Source organism: Dendropsophus ebraccatus, chromosome 9 (assembly GCF_027789765.1).
Source record: "Dendropsophus ebraccatus isolate aDenEbr1 chromosome 9, aDenEbr1.pat, whole genome shotgun sequence".
NCBI classification, from domain to species: Eukaryota; Metazoa; Chordata; class Amphibia; order Anura; family Hylidae; genus Dendropsophus; species Dendropsophus ebraccatus.
In genome coordinates, this window is record NC_091462.1 from 45927686 (window position 1) to 45947814 (window position 20129).

Sequence of the window (20129 nt, forward strand, 5' to 3'; positions counted from 1 at the left end):
GTTTCCTAAAATCGCCTGGACTATTGATTTCTGCAAAAAAAATTAATGACAGTGACTCTTTAAATTCATAATTGTTAGACATATGTATCGTGTTTATACAGGACGATGTGCAGCAGGTAAGCATACTTTTTTGGCTGCAAGACGTGATCAGCCGATGAACAAGCATTTGTCCATTCATTGGCTTTTACATTGGCCGATGATTAGGAACGAGCCCTCCAATGTACGCCCATTCGTCTGATAATCTGTAAAGAGAATGTAGAACTCCTCCATACTCCCACATCAAGTAAAGAACTTTTTATCTCTCCCTTTTACTCACTCATGTGACTTCCTTTACATATCTCCCTCTAAAGATTAAACCTTACTCTTCAAACACACACACCACCTCACACCCTATCCTGCTCACACGCACTATCCCTCTTTCTACCTCTCCTTGCTGCTGGTGACATTTCACCTCAAGCTTGTTCCCCTCAGCAGGTTCACACTAAATCTTAATCTCTACATCTATCTCTAACAACAGAATAATCAATCACAGTCAATGGCTACACATTTTCCATAGTGCCACATGTCCTTTGCCTCCGATTCACCCTTAACTCCCCTCATTCCCTTTCTGCCTCTTTCCTCTACCAGTCCTTTCACTGGCTATACATTACTATTTATACAATGGTACCTTGGTTTGAGAGTAACTTGGTTTAAGAGTGTTTTGGTTTAAGAGCTCACAGCTTTTCAAAATTGTCACTTGGTTTAAGAGAATTGTTTTGATTTAAGAGCTCACTGTAGTGGGTGGGAGGGCGAGTGGAGGAGGGGCATGGTCTGCACAGCGGGGTCTACAGCACTGTACTCCGACCCTGGAAGTCTCCCTCACCTTCCAAGTCATAGCAGATCCTCTTCAGGCTGGGGCTTGCATCAGGGGACAGGACTGTGGAGGTAATCTCTTTATAGCTGTAACCCCTCTCTACCCAGATTTATGTGCCCACATATGTCCTGCTCATTCCTTTATGCTCCTTGCAGTCTCTGTCAGTCCTGATTGGTCCATGCTGAACACACACCCCTTCTCCATTGCTGTCATGTGACCACACAGAGCTCTGACAGCAGCCCTGCTTCTCTATTCTAGCCTGTTGTACTAGGCTATTGCATTATGGGGATCTGCAGTTCCATCCTGTATATACAAACTGCTGCTGTCTTTCAGGTTTATGCACTTACTATATATTATACTCCACATGCTGATTGCTATGCTGTACAGTAACTTATAATATCACATATTCATCTGGTAATAAATCTTTGTTTCATTTGTTTTACCTGTTATTCAGAATAGAAAAAAAAACCATTATTTTTGGGGTGTGTAACCAATTGTCTTCATTTCAATGATTTCTTATGGAAAAATTTGCTCGTACTCCAAGGTACCACTGTCACTCAGAGGGGTGTACTCAGGGCTCAAAGATAAGATCCAAACAAGCCTCCGGTGACATGAGTTGTCTACAGAGAGAGGTAGGAGCCGGGGAGCTGTGGACAATAAAACTGTTGCAGTTAATCTGTCTTTATAAAACACGTAATTGTAATTATAGTTAAAATCTCTTTAATGTCAAGACAATATACATATACTGTATGTCAAAATGCAACAAATCTGCATATAATGTGAACTGATGCTGCGTTTACACGAAGCGATATTTCACCTAAGCGAACTATTTACGATTTCAAAGTAACTACTTTTTTTAGAATAATCAGCATTTAGATGGAACAATATATCATTAGAAAAATCGCTATTGTGATCGTTTTAAGATCGCTTAAGCCTACCTGACACATAGGGTGAATCGGTGAAAGACTGTTTACACAAAGCGATTTGCAAATTTTTAGCGAACGACCAAAGACTATTTGAGAACATGTTGAAAGATCAAAATGAACGATTTCTCGCTTGTCGCTTGAATGTTCGCTGTGTGTGCATGAGACAATTTTCGCTCAAATGTGATCGTTATCGCGAAAATTTGAACGATAAACGTTCCGGGTAAACGCACCATTACCCAATCCACTTATCAGTCTAATCAATTCACAGGGGTAAACTCCAGCACCTGAAGCCTGATTAACTAATGAGCGGCGGCAGAGATAAGAACCCAACCCCTTATATCTCCAAAGCCAGAGGATTTATAGGAAATAAAGGCAGCATTGGGAAACCATTTCAGGGGTGACACACAAAAAGCCTGTCACATCACAAGCACAAGGCAAATGCAAGAACCTCTACATCATTCTCTAACAATAGCCTATGATGCATTATATAAGCAAGAGAAAAAAATCCAGAATGCCTCTTCAAGGAAGTATTGAACTAGTAGAGTCGGTTCCAGCAGTAGGAGTGTTTATTGCGGATGCAATAAAGAATACTAGTTCTGGAACCAGCTATTTGTGTAGTGCTTCTCAGCCAAGTCAGCCACAGGGAAAACCATTGCTTGAGGGGCTCCTAAAGCTTGTAAGGCATATGGGCACGAGTCGTCTTATGGAGTCAATATCATCTCATAAACATTAACATTACCATTAAAGCGACTGAGCTGCAGTACCAGAAGTAGCTGCACTAACATCATTATTTGCGGCGATCTTTATCAATATACGGCAGCCATTGCCCACTAAAATCCCGTAGTAGGAACATAGCTTACGTAAGAAATCTGCTTCTGGTCAGTACACCCAGAGATTATGAAAGGCCTTATCAGTATTTAACCCCTTCAAGACAGGGCCCTTTGATGCACAAAAGTCGGGGTCAAATTAATGTAATGTTCCTCCCTGCCTACTAAGAGCCATAGCGCTTTTATTTTTCTACCTACAGGGATGGTTGGGGTGTCATTTTTTGCGCCATGATCTCTAGTTTTTATTAATATCATATTGGTGTAACAGAAAAATTTTGATTGCTCTTTATTAATTTTTTTGTTATATATAATTTAATAAAATCAGCAATCATGGTGTGTTATCTTTTTCGTTTACGCCGTTCACCGTGTGGGAACAATAATGTTATATTTTAATAGATTGGACAATTCCGCATGCTACGATATGTAACATGTTTATTTATATTTTTATTTTTATAATGGGCAAGGCGGTCTTTTAAACTTTTATTGGGAGGGGTTTTATAAGGTTTTTTTTTAAAACTTTTCAAAACTTTTTTATTATATATTTTTTTACACTTTTATTTACTGTAAAATATGCAATCATTAGATTGCATATACTGATCTATGCTATGCCATAGCATAGCATAGATCAGTGTTATCAGCGATCTATGTATAGAGCCTGCCTGAGAGCAGACTCTATACATGGATTGATGAACCGACAGGACGGAGGTTAGGAGCTTACCTCCGCCTGTCGGCACATGCGATCGGGACTCAATCCCTCAGTGACAGAGCACCTTAAACGCCACCATCGCTGTAGATCACTGTGTTTAAGGGGTTAATGAGAGTCGGCTGCGGGAGCGCTGCTGACTCTCATTACCTCCTGCGCTGGACACAGATGTGAGCGGGATAGCTCTGTCTGCAGCTATCCCGATCACATCACAAAGCCCCAGTCAGTGTAGGAATGTATTTATTTACTCTTATATTTATTTCAGTTTTGTATAGCATTTATAGTAAAACAAAAGAGGCCCTTATGTGAGACATGGTAGATCAGGCATAATGTACTATTCACCCAGGAGGAAATCACGTAGATGACTTGCCGCGGATTCCGCTGCTCGTCCCCGCGTGCTCCCACTTTACTGTCATTCTTTGGGTGGATGGCAGACTTCACCTGACCATAGAATGGAGTTTATAGTACCTGCGGAAAGTGAAGTTGGGGTGAGTGGCGTAGAGCCTGGGAATCCACGGGGAGTTCTCTACGAGAATTCCGTAGGCAGAGCAGGCAGGCTTTGACCAAGTTACCACTATGTACTCATAAGCACGAACAATGGGTGTTGTTGTAAAATATCGGTTGGAATTAATGTTCCTGATCATTATTTCCGTCCGTTGTTTTACAAAACCGTCCGTAGTTTACGCTTTTCAGTACATAGTGGGAACATAGACTTATAATGTGATTCAGTAGGTGTACTAGCAGTGAGCACGTTTGGTGTACCATTCCTGCTGTATGGTAATGAGGCCTGAGGCAACATGTCAAAAGCTAAATAAATTTTGCCTGCCATTAAACTATTTTGTCAAAAGGTTAGATCAGCGGGGGCCCCATTGCTGAGACTCCCACTGAGCAGGAGAACGAGCTGCAACAGGTTGCACTTCCCCACTCTCTGTCCAGCAGCCCCATAGACTCCCCAATAGTGGAGCTGCCTAGATCGAGATCTACCACTCACTTCTCCCGACTCAGCATTGAGACCCCCAACTAATCACAGCTATTGACATGAAAAGGAGAATTTGCATTGATATCCCTTTTATCAGCATTTCATTCCTTTAAGTGAACATTACAGAATACAAATGCAATTTTTTAGTAATAGTCATTGAGGGGGTACACTATGCATTGATAATAGACACGGTATATAGTATATAAAAATAATTGGCACTTGTGTACCTAACCTCAGATATTATCTTCTACAACAAAGTTCTTCTATTGTAGATCTGCCGTTCCATGCGTGCCTGGAAGAGGTGTTTAGTATCTGTTTACTTTCAAAACTTCCAAGGTGAATGGTTTAATGTAAACAATGAAATATAGAACCTAAAAACAGGTGAATAAAAGAACATAAAGAATTAAAGAACAAGGTGGACAAGAATAACAAAGTCATAGAAAGAATCCAAATGGTGGATGAAGTAATAGTGTAAAAGAGTTACCTGGAGAGTGGATAGGATTGGGGGGGGGGGGGCATATATAGGGTAAATTAGTAATGCTGGTAATGAGGGCTGTTCATCCAGATGTCCCAGTTTTTAGAAACCTTGAAATTTCATGGTGGGGTTTAGTGGGTTGTTTCCAGTGCCTGGTGATTATTAGTTTTGCAAACATCTGTAGGTATACATTATTTGTTTCTGCAGCTCGTGGGGAAATTGCTAAGACCAATCATTAATTTTCTATTATTTTCATCCGCCAGGGGCATGTGGAACATATTAAACAATCACTACTCACCTCTCCCTGTGCCGTTGCAGCTCTGGATTGCTGCTCCAGGACCCACGCCGGGTTCCAGGATCTCCTTCACAGCCGATGCCATGACCTGGTTGATGGACTGCTCGCTCAGCATGTCCTTGACTGGGGAGGGCCGCCACCGCAGGCATTTTCCCCCGAGTCGTGACATCATCGGAACTTGGGGAAAATGCATTCCAGTTGGGGTCCCAGTGCCTGTCACCCAGCGCTTAGGTGGCACAGGGAGAGGTAAGTAGTGGTTGTTTATTATGTTACCTCTGCCTCTGCTGGATGACAGATTTTTCAAATCTCCAGACTTCTCTTAAAGGGGTTATCCCGCACTACTAAAACATGGGCACTTTTTCCCCTCTCTTGTATCCAGGTGGGGTTTAGAACTCAGTTCCATTGAAGTAAATAGAGCTTAATTGCAAACCACACCTGAACTGGAGACAAGAGAGGGGGAAAAGTGGCCATGTTTTTTTAGTGCTGGATAACCTTTTAACATGGGCATACAAGTTCCATAAAACATATACAGAGCACTAGACGTAACTTTTCATAAGTGCTTTATTTACATTTATTTTTTAAACATAACATTCATCAACTCCTTATACATAACCAAAGTAGTGTGAACAAGGTGAAGGTGCATCTGCATTTCAGATTTCAGTTTTTCTCATTTCTTTGTTGTATCACAGTTCTGTAAACGCTGCTATGGGTGGAGAGGCAGTATACTGATCATGTCAGGGGTAGCGCCAACACATTCCAAAACACATAATAAATAAAAGGTGGCTGAACTTAGCCAGATGTTTATTGTGTACGTAAGCCGCATGCAGAAATGCCTCAAAGTGGTTTAAATCCTTTGTTCCTATTCAGAACATGTAAACAGTTGGCCAAGACAAATTTTTATGTGTATACAAGGATCGGTTGAGACAACTATTGACTGATCAGCTGTTGAAGACAGGGGCGGACACAGACGGCTAACGGCCCCTGTGCAAAAAATATGCTTGGGCCTCCCATATCCTAACCATATCCCTAAATTCCTTCTCTATATAACTGATTACAGTGCAGTTACATCGATTGACTCAAAGGAGATGTCTACTTTGATCAGATGAGTTTTTCCATTTTTCTCTCCCTCCTTTTGTTGGGGAGGAGTAGGTAAGTCCCCCATTAGGTACAGTATACAGTGCAGATTTCCCCCTGTAAAAACAAAACAAAAAAAAACTGCCGGATCCAAGGATGAGGAGCATGGCGCTGAGCTCAGTTGCAGAAAGATAGGTAACACCGGCCCCTACACACAGAAGAATGATGAACAGCACAGACATCAGGGCCCATCAGAGAATTATCCAGGGGGACCTGACGTCTGTGCTATACTGCAGTATAAGTGGGCCCCTCCACCACCCCGGGCCATTGTGCAGCTGAACCAGCTGCCCATGTGATTTGTCCGCTACTGGTTAAAGGTGTATGGGCACCATAAGTCATTCATTTGTAAACTTTCCTGTTTAACAGCTACATTAGGCAAAGTATCATCCCTATAATATTTTATCTTTTTTGGCACAAATTTGTTTAACACCTCTTCTTCAAAGAAAAATAATTACATTTACATTTATGTTACTTAGTGAAGGGTCTTTGTTAAGCTTTATGATGTTTCACTCATTGCCTGTTATATAACATGACCTGTAAACCTGGATAATAAATCACTTATAAGATTTACTGTGATTTCAGATTGCTCATCATCCTCAGTAATTATATACCTGCTCCTGCAAGTCAAATGATACGTCTGCTCTGGGAAATATTCCAAAACTTCTGTAACTCTACCTCTGCTAAATAGAACTTTAAAATTTGAAAACTGCTATACAGGGAATGTTTTTGTGCTGGCAGGTATTATGAGATTGCTCTGAGAATCAGCAGTCTGGGTATATTGCCAGAGCCAAAGTATATAGACCAACTTTCATCCTATTCTATAGGGTGGTTGAGGAATAAAATTAAAGTTTAACATATGACCAATAAAGGTGCTGACGAACACTGTAGAGAGGCTGTGAACTTTAAATTAACAGTTAAACTTTTAAAAGTTTTGATCAGTCTGGGTCTCACTGCTAAGACCCCTAGTGATTAGAAGAAGGAGCTGGGAGAGGCGTCTGGTAGTGCATTACACTCCCTGGCTCACAGTTACTTTACTCAAACAACTCTATTATAAGTGTATGGGGCCACTGGACAGAGCTAATTGGCAGCAGGGAAGTGAATCAACTGAACCCATTGGACCCAGAGCTCGGTCAGAACTTTGCTGGAAGTTTGGTTTAGCACAAACTTGAACCCTGGATAGTTTGTTTAGCTGATCCTGCCAAAATAGCACTGGCCACATCAACAAGAAGGAGGAAAGATCATATGACATTAGGGTAGCTATATTTATCACTTATTTTTATTTAGATAATCAAAGAATAATTATTTCAGTTAAAAAATACATAATACATAATACATAATACATAACATATCACCCTCGATAAAGCAACACGCGAAACGCGCGTCGGGTGTATGGTGAGGTGGACTTGTATACCAAGGACATGTATGGGTAGTATTTACTACATTTAAATGGGGTTTTTCTCTATGTACTCACTTTGAGTTGTATTTATATATTATATGTAGTACCAACCCAGTGCCCAGTATACGTGTATGTATATATAGGTTCTCTATTTTACTGTTATTTATTCTGTGATATAGCATCTTATGTATAAGAACCTAGTTAATCCACCGTTTTTATGGGGATTTGTATTTGTTCCAGCCCCTTTGTTATGTATTATGTATTTTTTAACTGAAATAATTATTCTTTGATTATCTAAATAAAAATAAGTACTTATATATATATATTGGTCTTGCATCTGTAATTTCTTTTTTTTGGTTTTTATGTTGGATAGCTTTGGGTGCGCATAGACTGCACTATTTTGGCCTTATATAGGATTATATATTTATCACTGCGGCAATGTAAATTAAAACAAAAAAATACATTTTAATACATGCATTAAAAACTCTATAGTCCAGAAAAACTCTCAAGATAAAGATGCAAGTCTGAGATCACTTAATATATTAGACCGTAGCTACCAGCCCATGCAATAACAAAGTTGACCCACCAATAAAGTCAGTTGTAAGATGCTAAATAGCCAAAATAGTGACAGTAAGGGTCCTGTTCCACCGGCCGAGCAGGGCCCGATCAACGATGTAAACGAGTGCCGATCTGCTAGATTGGCACTCGTTTACTGGGCCTATTCCACAGCCCGACATCGTAAGCGAGGACTGCAGGGACATTGTTACCGATGTCCTTGCAGCCCTTGTTTCGTACATTACCTGTCCAGGCGCAGGTCTTCTCCTTCTCCCAGTCCCGCGCCGCAGTAGCTTCTGATCGGCCTGTCTGAACTAACAGACCTCTCAGCCAATCACTGGCTACGGCGGTTCCGGACAGTTATTGGCTGAGTGGTCTGTCAGCTCAGACAAATCCCGCCATGTCCGCTATTCCACACAGCGATGCGCGGGTGGCGACCGATGATTTTAGGTTTGAACCTAAATGAACGATCAGCCGATGACACGATCATCGGCTGATCGTTCTCTCTATTCCACAGAGCGATAATCGGCTGAATCATCCAATTCGGCTGATTATCGCTCCGTGGAATAGGCCCCTAAGGAATCTGTCACCAGGGTCTGTACGAATTTCCCCGCAATCAGGGTTCATCAGGAGACCAAAACCTTTATACAAACAGCCTAATAACCATTACAGTCAAAAGTCAAACAACTAGCTGAGTGCTACTGTACATAAGAGAAATACTGGGGCAACATACAACAAAATATGTCAGGTTGTATATGAATCAAATTGACACTGGATAAATAACAAAATAAAGCCCTGGCTCCGAGCCACTCACACAATCAAGTATCCTGATGTAGGAAATGCAGAGGATACCAGCACCTCTATATTACTCCTCTAAATGTTACCTAAGCGCCCCGCGTCAGCAAGTCATTGGACAGTGCTAGCAGTCTTCCAGGCTCAAGTGCTGTACGGTGGCTCAACTGCTATCCACGCATGCGCAATTTGCCTCAACTATACCAGGCTGGCTCACGGCATCTACGTAGCCCATGATGTCTTGCAAACAGCTTTCCTAGCCAATCAGGAGGCATTATAGACATGATGTTGGAGACATAATATAAGTGTAGGCGTATAACTCTAGCAGCCATTTTATAGGGATCTGATCCCTGTCCTCCTGCTGGGGACAGGGATCAGAGAACAACCCAAATAGCAGTGGGATTACACAAACACAGAGGAGGGAATAAAGGAAAAATGTCTGTCTCATAAAATTTACGAGTTTTTTTGTGCAGAAAGACAACACAGTTTATACTAACCAGATGGTAGTGTAAAATTTAATGTCTCTGCTTAAAACTTATAAAATTCACCACACAGTGACATCGTGTACAAGCTCTGATATTTTATAATGCGGAAACACCTCATGTTTTCAGTGATTCACCCCAGTATAGAACAAATAAAACCCCAAAGCAGAAGCAAGTCCCCATAGAAAGCCTCTCCTGCTGGGGACAGTTTTTGTCATGGACAGAGGAGGCAGTAGAAAGCTCATGTCAGACTGGAAAGAAAACTCCACCTTCTGCAGGGCAAACAGCAGCTGATAAGTACTGGAAGATTTTTATTTATTTTTTTTTTTAAGTAGAAATAATTTACAAATCTGTATAACTTTCTTACACCAGTTGATTTGAAAACATTTGTACCCCTTTGTTAGGGAGAGGTGGTAAAGGAGTAGTAAAGCTAGGTGCATACCTAGGCTACAGGGCTGATGTAGGATGCTCTACTATGAAGAGGATAAGGAAATACTACTATAGCAGAGCTACAGGAAATATATTTCAGATAACTGAAGTGATAGAGATGTGTTATAGCCAAAGTGAGGAGGAAGCAAGTGTTTTACAAGCCTGAGATCAATGGTAAAAATATGGTACAGAGATAACTTGTATTTTTATAAACCACTCCTAGTAGGTCATACATAAGCTATCTTTTAAGAACATTTTACCATATAAATCCAGCATAATAAGTTTGTATTAAAGCTCAATAATTAACCAATATGAATAATGACTGCTTATAAGCTGCCAAAAATTGAAATGACCTTCTGTTATTATATTAGATAAGATATTCATTGCTTCCTCTGTATTAGTAATTGTCAATGTGTGCCAAACATATAAATGTTGAATGTGTCTTAACAAATAATTAACAAAAAGCTAGTACCAAGTGCGTCCAATTATTAAAGGAAGCCGCATGAAAACAAAATATATATTAAAAAAAAAGAAACACTGATCTGCCTGGGTCCCCTGCAGCTTCTGCTTTGATGTTTTTAGATCCCCAATTTTTACCTCTTTCTACTTCTGAGATGGATTTGTATTTGGATTTTTTTGTTACAATATATTTATAAAAAAAAATAATAAAAAGTGATCAAAACGTCCAATCTACACATATAGGATACTAATAAAAACTAGAGATCATGGCACAAAAAAACAGACACCCCATACAGCGCCATAGGTGAAAAAATGAAACTGTTATAGGGCCACAGTTATAGAGTCACAATAGGGCCATTTTAATAATAATTATTTGCAAAAAAGAATTTATTAAAAAAAATAATAATAAAACATTAGAAAATCTGCATTAAACTTACATATTGTTGTATTCTGACTGACCTTTAGAATACCAGTATTGTGTCCGTCATAGATGTTATGATAGATTGAAATGTCCATTACAATTAGAGAGGAGCGGAACTTTTGGACTTCCGATCCGAAAACCGCTCACTCCAGTGTGATGCCTGCGATCCCGGGTGCATAGTTGCACTCCCGGGAATCTGCGGCCGGGATCCTCCAGGGAATTCAAGATACATTCCCTGGAACCAGGGAATGTATCTTGAATTTCCTGGAAGATCCTGTCCGCAGATTCCCGGGATCGCAACTATGCACCCGGGATTGCAGGCATCGCAGGCATAGTAATTGAGCGAAGATGCCGTCGGACCAAAAGTCCACGGTTCGGTCATCCCTAATTACAATGTTCCTGGGAAAAAAGCCTTTACATGGCCCTGTATTTCGAAAAAATGAAAGCGCTATAGCTCTTAGAAAGCAAGAAGGAAAAAAACGGAAATGCAAAAAATTTAATTGGTGCAGTCATATGGGTCATTTTGGGCTTGGTCATGAAGGGGTTAAGAAAATCCTCAGTGGTCATCAGTAAGAATATCTAGGAAACCTGCTAGCTGTGTTCACTGTGACTTCCTATAATGCACACCCAACACCCTATGCAGGGCCGGACTGGGACTGAAAATCAGCCCTGGCACTCACACCCCTCCAGCCCACATTACATATCACACTGTGTCCTTAGGTCGTGTTGTGTTGTATTGCACCTCAGTTCCATTGATGGGAATGGTGCAAAGTCTATCTATCTATCTATCTATCTATCTATCTATCTATCTATCTATCTTCTATCTATCTATCTATCTATCTATCTATCTATTTCCTATCTATCTATCTATCTATCTTCTATCTATCTATCTATCTATCTATCTCCTATCTATCTCCTATCTATCTATCTATCTATCTATCTATCTATCTATCTATCTATCTCCTATCTATCTATCTATCTATCTATCTATCTATCTATCTATTTATTTATTTCCTATCTATCTATCTATCTATCTATCTTCTATCTATCTATCTATCTATCTATCTATTTCCTATCTATCTATCTATCTATCTATCTATCTATCTATCTATCTCCTATCTATCTATCTATCTATCTATCTATCTATCTATCTATCTCCTATCTATCTATCTATCTATCTATCTAAACAGCAGAATGGAGTGCACTCACAGAAAAAGTGATTGGAGTGCCAGCAATGGAGACTGGAACCACGTCCCCTATTCAAACAAATCCAAGAATTTGCAGCGCTTCCATATGGTGAAAAAACTTGTGGTATTTTATTCCAAAAAATCATCAGCCAGTGCAACATTTCTGTTTCATCATGAGACCTTTCTCAAGAATGCTTGAGAAAGGTCTCGTGATGAGATAGAAACGTTGCACTGGCTGATGATTTTTTGGAATAAAATACAAGTTTTTTCACCATATGGAAGCGCTGCGAATTCTTGGATTTATCTCTCTACCTATCTATCTCTTTATCTATCTATCTATCTCCTATCTATCTATCTATCTATCTATCTATCTATCTATCTATCTATCTATCTATCTCCTATCTATCTATCTATCTATCTATCTATCTATCTATCTCCTATCTCCTATCTATCTATCTCCTATCTATCTATCTATCTATCTATCTATCTATCTATCTATCTATCTATGTAAAGTAGCTTGACGGCACTCCAGATAAGGTGAGAAAAAAGGTTTCACATTTATTCACAAAGTGCACAGCACAGCATACAAAGTAATTAGGCAACGTTTCTGTGGCCTCTCGCCACCATTTTCAAGCCTTGAAAATGGTGGCGAGAGGCCACAGAAACGTTGCCTAATTACTTTGTATGCTGTGCTGTGCACTTTGTGAATAAATGTGAAACCTTTTTTCTCACCTTATCTGGAGTGCCGTCAAGCTACTTTACATATATATTGTGGACTCGTGGTTGGAGTATTTGCCTGGCACCCATATTTTTCCTGTGCTGCTGAAATTACTAAAAAAATATCTATCTATCTATCTATCTATCTATCTATCTATCTATCTATCTATCTATCTATGATCTATCTATCTCCTATCTATCTATCTCCTATCTCCTATCTATCTATCTATCTATCTATCTCCTATCTATCTATCTATCTATCTATCTCCTATCTATCTATCTCCTACTATCTATCTATCTATCTATCTATCTATCTATCTATCTATCTATCTATCTATCTATCTCCTATCTATCTATCTATCTATCTATCTATCTATCTATCTATCTCCTATCTATCTATCTATCTATCTATCTATCTATCTATCTATCTATCTATCATCTATTTATTTATTCATCCATCTATCTATATATTTAGTAAGACAATGATATTGTTACAAGTTGAAACCCCCCAAAATTGAACAAAATTGATTTTTATACATTTTTTTTGCTTCTGGTCCCTTTTTCCCTCTGGTTTTTAGTCCCTATTTTTAGAGCCTATTTGTTTGCTCATAATCCACTTTCCTTGTAGGACTGGATTATGTAAGAGTTACAAGTAACAGATAATACCTCAACACTGTGACCACTACCATCATCACAACAACAACATGACTAATACCACTATACTGTCACTGAATAAATCCACTATGTGAACACAAGTATTACCAATAAAATAAGTATACACGGGACAAATAATACGGCACACCATGACCACTACCATCATCACCATACAGTGACTGGATAATACTGCTGTATTAATATTCCCTTTATACTACCGGTATATAAAATGTAATATTCTGCCTCAGCATTGACTAGAGATGAAGTTCAGAGCATTTAGGTTCATGTGAACCTAAACTTACTGTAAGGTCACTCATCTCTAGCAGTGACCACATAGAGGTAAAGATCCAGCTATACAATGGATCTACAGACCTTAAGAGTACGTTCACACAAACAGGATCTGCAGCAGATTTCATGCTGCAGATATCATTGTTACTCAATGACGGAACCCAGCATCAAATCTGCTGCAGATCCTGTACGTGTAAATGCACCCAAAAAGTGACTATAGTGCAGTTACATCCAGTGACTTACAGGAGGCTTCTTCCCACATGAATCATAAGTGACGTTCTTGGTAGTCAAAGTTGTCTGTTTTTTCCTCTTCTTTCCATCTGGCTCAGCCCATCATGAAGATTTCTCCAGCCATCACTCGTCTCCCCAGAATCTGCGAGACAAAGACTTTAGGCTCCACGCTGCAGCACCATCCTAACCTTATACCTCATCATAACCCTATATTCCCCATTGCTTTACACAGTAACAGTGCCCCCTCTGTGCTCCTACATAAGCAATCAGGCCCAATATGTGCCTCCAAATAGTAGTCAGGCAGCTCCGTGTGCCTATATAGTATTAGACCCTCTGTGTTATGTCATTATATAGGCAACTTCAATGCTCCTCTATAGTAGGCTCCCCTGAGCAGCAGTCCCCATATACCATAGGTCCCACTGAGCAGCAGAACTTATATAGCACAGGTCCCCATATGCAGCCCCTAAATAATATAGCCCCCCACACATAATATAGATGCCCTGTGCAGTCCCACATAGTATAGCCCTTTCCCCTGTGTAGCCCGCAAAGTATATCCTACCTTTGTAGCCCCCACATAGTATAGCTCCCTGTGTAGCCAGCCCCCACATAGTATAGCCCCAACATATTACCCCCTCCCCATGAAGCCCCGCACATAGTATAGGTCCCTGTGTAGCCAGCCCCCACATAGCATAGCCCCAAAATATTACCCCCCCATGTAGCTCCCCACATAGTATAGGCCCCTGTGTAGCCAGCCCCCACATAGCATAGCCCCAATATATTACCCCCCCATGTAGCCCCCCACATAGTATTGGTCCCTGTGTAGCCAGCCCCCACATAGCATAGCCCCAACATATTATTCCCGCCCCGGTGTAGCCCCCCACATAGTATAGGTCCCTGTGTAGCCAGCCCCCAACTAGTATAGCCCCCAACATATTATCCCCCCCGTGTAGCCCCCCACATAGTATAGGTCCCTGTGCAGTCAGCCCCCACATAGTATAGCCCCCAACATATTATTCCCGCCCCGGTGTAGCCCCCCACATATTATAGGTCCCTGTGTAGCCAGCCCCCACGTAGTATAACCGCAACCTATTATTCCCGCCCCCTGGAGCCCCCCACATAGTATAGATCCCTGTGTAGTCAGCCCCCACATAGTATAGCCCCCAACATATTATCCCCCCCTGTAGCCCCCCACATAGTATAGGTCCCTGTGTAGTCAGTCCCCACATAATATAGCCCCCAACATATTATCCCCCTCCGTGTAGCCCCCCACATAGTATAGGTCCCTGTGTAGTCAGCCCCCACATAGTATAGCCCCAAAATATTACCCCCCATGTAGCCCCCCACGTAGTATAGGTCCCTGTAGTCAGCCCCCACATAGTATAGCCCCCAACATATTATTACCCCCCCCCCCCGTAGCCCCCCACATAGTATAGGTCCCTGTGTAGTCAGCCCCCACATAGTATAGCCCCCAACATATTATTACCCCCCGTAGCCCCCCACATAGTATAGGTCCCTGTGTAGTCAGCCCCCACATAGTATAGCCCCCAACATATCATCCCCCCCTCCGTGTAGCCCCCCACATAGTATAGGTCCCTGTGTAGTCAGCCCCCACATAGTATAGCCCCCAACATATTATCCCCCCCATGCAGCCCCCCACATAGTATAGGTCCCTGTGTAGTCAGCCCCCACATAGTATAGCCCCCAACATATTATTATCCCCCCTGTAGCCCCCCACATAGTATAGGTCCCTGTGTAGTCAGCCCCCACATAGTATAGCCCCCAACATATTATCCCCCCCATGCAGCCCCCCACATAGTATAGGTCCCTGTGTAGTCAGCCCCCACATAGTATAGCCCCCAACATATTATTACCCCCCCCCCCCCGCCCTGTATCCCGCCACATAGTATAGGTCCCTGTGTAGTCAGCCCCCACATAGTATAGCCCCCAACATATTATTACCCCCCCCCCTGTAGCCCCCCACATAGTATAGGTCCCTGTGTAGACAGCCCCCACATAGTATAGCCCCCAACATATTATTACCCCCCCCTGTAGCCCCCCACATAGTATAGGTCCCTGTGTAGTCAGCCCCCACATAGTATAGCCCCCAACATATTATCCCTCCATGCAGCCCCCCACATAGTAAATGTGGCCCTCTGTAGCCCCCACATGGCATTTCCCCCTGTACAGCCCCCACATTGTAAAAAAAAACAACAAAAGTATACTCACCTCGGATCCAGCAGACTCTTTCCGGTCCTCTCTGGTCCGCTGCTGTTATCTGCTTACATTTTCCGTCATCAGCAGCCCGATGCAGACCGGCCCCGGAGTCTCACAGCTCCAGCCCCGCGGCGCCTGCACCTCTCTTATCTACTGTACGTCGGCGGACGTGTGACGTCATCCGTTACTGCCGGCCACAGAGCAGTAGATGAGAGAGGTGCAGGCGCCGCGGGGCTGGAGCTGTCAGACTCCGGGGCCGGTCTGCATCGGGCTGCTGATGACAGAAAATGTAAGCAGACAACAGCAGCAGCAGATGCAGAGCGGCGGTGGCCGGTAGGGCTAGCGGAGGGGGGTTGGTCGGCGGCCCTCGGACTGATAATCTGAGCAGCCCAGCGGGCATTTGCCCAGCCTGCCAGATTATCAGTCCGGGCCTGACCCTATGACTTTGTATAATACACATCCAGCACCCAGTGACTTGGTATAATACACACCCAGCACCCAGTGACTTGCTATAATGCACACCCAGTGACTTCCTATAATGCACACCCAGCACCCAGTGACTTCCTATAATGCACACCCAGCACCAAGTGACTTGGTATAATGAACAACAGTCACCCAGTTACTTGGTGTACTGGACACTGCTCCCACAGAAAACCACCCACAATCCACCATCCTCTCGTCTCTGTCCCTATCTCTCTGTATTTCTCTCCCTGCTCTAACTGCCTGCTGCAACCTGCTTTCCACTATACACAGCCGACTGGCCGCCTCCAGGAAGCCAATCACCTTATATAGAGGGTGAGGGGGAATTGCTGACATCACAGTGGGATTTGCAGATAATTGGATGGGTGTATGGGATTATGGATAATCCCTTGCTCCCACCAAAAGACAGTTCTGTAAACTAACATGTGTGGCCGCCATGTTTAGTGAATTTGGAAAGGGAATCTGGCGAATTTGCAAATCTATACTAAGCGAACTTAATGCCTGTTTCGCTGTAAATCTGAATTCGTCAGATTTGCTTCGCTCATCCATATTAGTAGCATTATTAGGCTCTCAATAAGATATTGAGTGCTGTATATTTGAAGGGCGCCATAAAACTTCCCCTCTCTTCTTTGGTATTAGTTATATTTGCATTAGGTGTTTGGAGTAAATTTTTTATTCTAAGAAAAGCAAATTACTTTAGCACAAAACCTTGTAATGGTCGTCTTAGCACTAGTTTTTACTTGTGATCTGCAGTGGTGAGCAGGGTAAAGGCCCTATTACATGGAGCGATATCTGCCGAATCAGGTAAAAAAGCGGAGGAGCAAAAAATAAGTCGCTCTTTGGCTGATCGTTGCCTTTCAAAATGTTTAAAAATCATCACCAATTATCCGCCCATCACTCTGTGTAATAGCTCATGCATGTCCGATGGCTGATTAAAAGGGTACTCTGACGTTTGTATATATTAAATAATAAAGACTTTATACTTACCTCTCCATGCTCCCTTGGTGTTCTCCTGCCATGTCTCCAGGCTCCCTTCTGACCGCAGCGCATCCACCACAGAGGAACCCGTCTCAGTAGTTACAGTCTGCTCAGCTAGTCACTGGCCATGGTGTTTTCATGTCTCGGTTAGTGATTGGCTGAGTGGGCTGTCATTGCAGAAATAGGTTTATCTATGGTGGCAGCATCCGGAGATGCAAAGACACAGCAGGAGGACACTGGGGGAGCATGGATAGGTAATTATATACATCTTTATCGCAGGGCCGACTCTGGGGTCTCTGCCGCCTGAGGGAAACCTCAGGTGGCCGCCCCCTCACTAGCAGCCCCCCCAACCCCCCCGTCCGGACCACAACATGTACCCCCCTCCCCGTAACCACCACCCCCCGTGCTCCGGCCGTGCAGCCGCTCACCTGTCCTGCTGCAGCTGTCCCGTCCTGCCGCCAACGCTCACCGCTGTCCCCCGCCGCTCTCCCGTGCCGTCAGTCAGCAGCTCTCATCGCCTCACTGCTGTCTCCCCGACCCTGCAGCCGCTCACCTGTTCTGCCGCAGCTGTCCCGTCCCGCCGCCAACAATCACTGATGTCCCCTCATCGCGGCCCCTGGGCAGGACGATGACAGCTGCTGACTGACAGCGCAGGAACGCGGCTGGGGAACAGCAATGAGCGTTGGCGGCGGGACCGGACAGCTGCGGCAGGACAGATGAGCGGCTGCAGGGCTGCTGTCTGCCGCCCCCTGCAGGGGCGCAGAATCTGCCGCCTGAGGCAGAATACTCATTCCGCCTCATGGCAGAAGCGGCCCTGCTTTATCGTCTTCTTTATAATGACACCGGAGTATAACTTTAAAGCAAGACCTGCACACAAATGGCTAGTGATGTCTGTGAAGCCCTTGTCGCATGATCATTAAAGGGGTAGTGCGGCGCTAAACATTTGTTCACAAAATAACACACATTACAAAGTTATACAACTTTGTAATGTTTGTTATGTGAATGGCCCCTTTCCCGTGTTTCCACCCACGCTAGACCCAGAAGTGTGGTGCATTATACTTACCGCATTTGTGTGGACCCCCGGCCACCATCTTGTGACAATGATGTCATCTTCAGGAGGCCGGACAGACCGCTCCAGCCATCCCTCATGCCGGCCCCCCCTCTGCCGCGCCATCAGCTGCTCAGCCGCGATTGGCTGGGGAAAGTTATGCTCAGCCAATCGCGGCTGAGCAGCTGATGACGCGCCAGAGGGGGGACGGCTTAAGGACGGCTGGAGTGGTCCGGCAGGCCTCCCGAAGATTACATCATTGTGCCAAGATGGCAGCCAGGGGTCGACACGAATGCGGTAAGTATAATGCACCACACTTCCGGGTCTACCGTGTGTGTGTGTGTAGGGGGGGGGGACACGGGGAAGGGGGCCATTCACATACATAACACACATTACAAAGTTGTATAACTTTGTAATGTGTGTTATTTTGTGAATAAATGTTTAGCGCCGCAGTACCCCTTTAAGCCATTTAATAGGCGCTCGCTTACACCGCTCATTGGGCAGTGTAATATGGCCCTAAGGGTATGTTAATACTTGCTATATGTGGCATACATTCAGGGTATATATCAGAGTACTAACAGAAAGATATTCTGATACATACAGATGTATGTTTGAGTACTAATGTCCATTCAGTATAATGGACTGAGCATAGTACAATAGTGACTACAAGGAAACACTGTATACTGTGGGAAAGATTTATCAAACATGGTGTAAAATAAAACTGGCTCAGTTGCCCCTAGCAACCAATCAGATTCCACCTTTCATTCCTCACAGACTCTTTGGAAAATGAAAGATGGAATCTGATTGGTTGCTAGGGGCAACTGAGCCAGTTCCACTTTACACCATGTTTGATAAATCTCCCCCTGTAACTCCAAATTACAAATTTAGTCATTAGTAGACTACGTTCAGTCCATTGAATTAAATATGTCGACAATACCTTTCTACTGGTGTGTCAATGTATATACCCTGGACATAGGTCACTTTACAAGTGTGAACATAGCTTAAGAGATTAAAAGATAAAATATTGATAAACTGAAATGTTGCAGCTTAGTTAATATGCTTCTCTAAGCGCACATTATTCCCTATAGAGATGTGAGGAATAAGCCTTCGGGGACAAAGTGTGTGACCTGCGTGAGCTGTGTGTGGTCTGACACGGCACTTGTTGCTCTGCCTCCCTTTGCATAGTATACAATAGTAGTCTAGAGTCTATGTTTCTCTATCTGCTGTGAAAGTACAAGTACAGTGGTGCCTTGAATTACGAGCATTATTTGTTCCAGGTCCGTACTTGTAATCCAAATCCACTCTTTAACCAAAGCACATTTTCCTATGAGAAATTATTGAAATACAGACAATTGGTTCCACACCCCCAAAAATCATTTTTTATTCTGAACATGTAAAACTAATAAAACAAACATTTATAAACAGCTGAATATGTCATATTATAAGTTACTGTACAGTATAGCAAACAGCATGTGGAGTATAATGTATAGTGACTGCATAAACCTGGAAAACTGCAGCAGCGCTTTGTAGATACAGGATGGAACTGCAAATCCCCATAATGCAGTAGCGTAGTACAACAGGCTAGAATAGAGAAGCAGGGCTGCTG

General features: G+C 42.9%; 1 long non-coding RNA gene across 1 annotated transcript; it reads right to left on the reverse strand.

Moving 5' to 3' along the window:
• Positions 1-1310: 1310 nt before the first annotated feature.
• On the reverse strand, positions 1311-9108 carry LOC138802074 (uncharacterized). Its single transcript, XR_011364677.1, has 3 exons — positions 9028-9108; positions 4521-4659; positions 1311-1500 (listed from the first exon to the last, which is right to left on the reverse strand). It is a non-coding gene; the product is annotated as an uncharacterized lncRNA (long non-coding RNA).
• Between the last annotated feature and the right edge of the window lie 11021 nt (positions 9109-20129).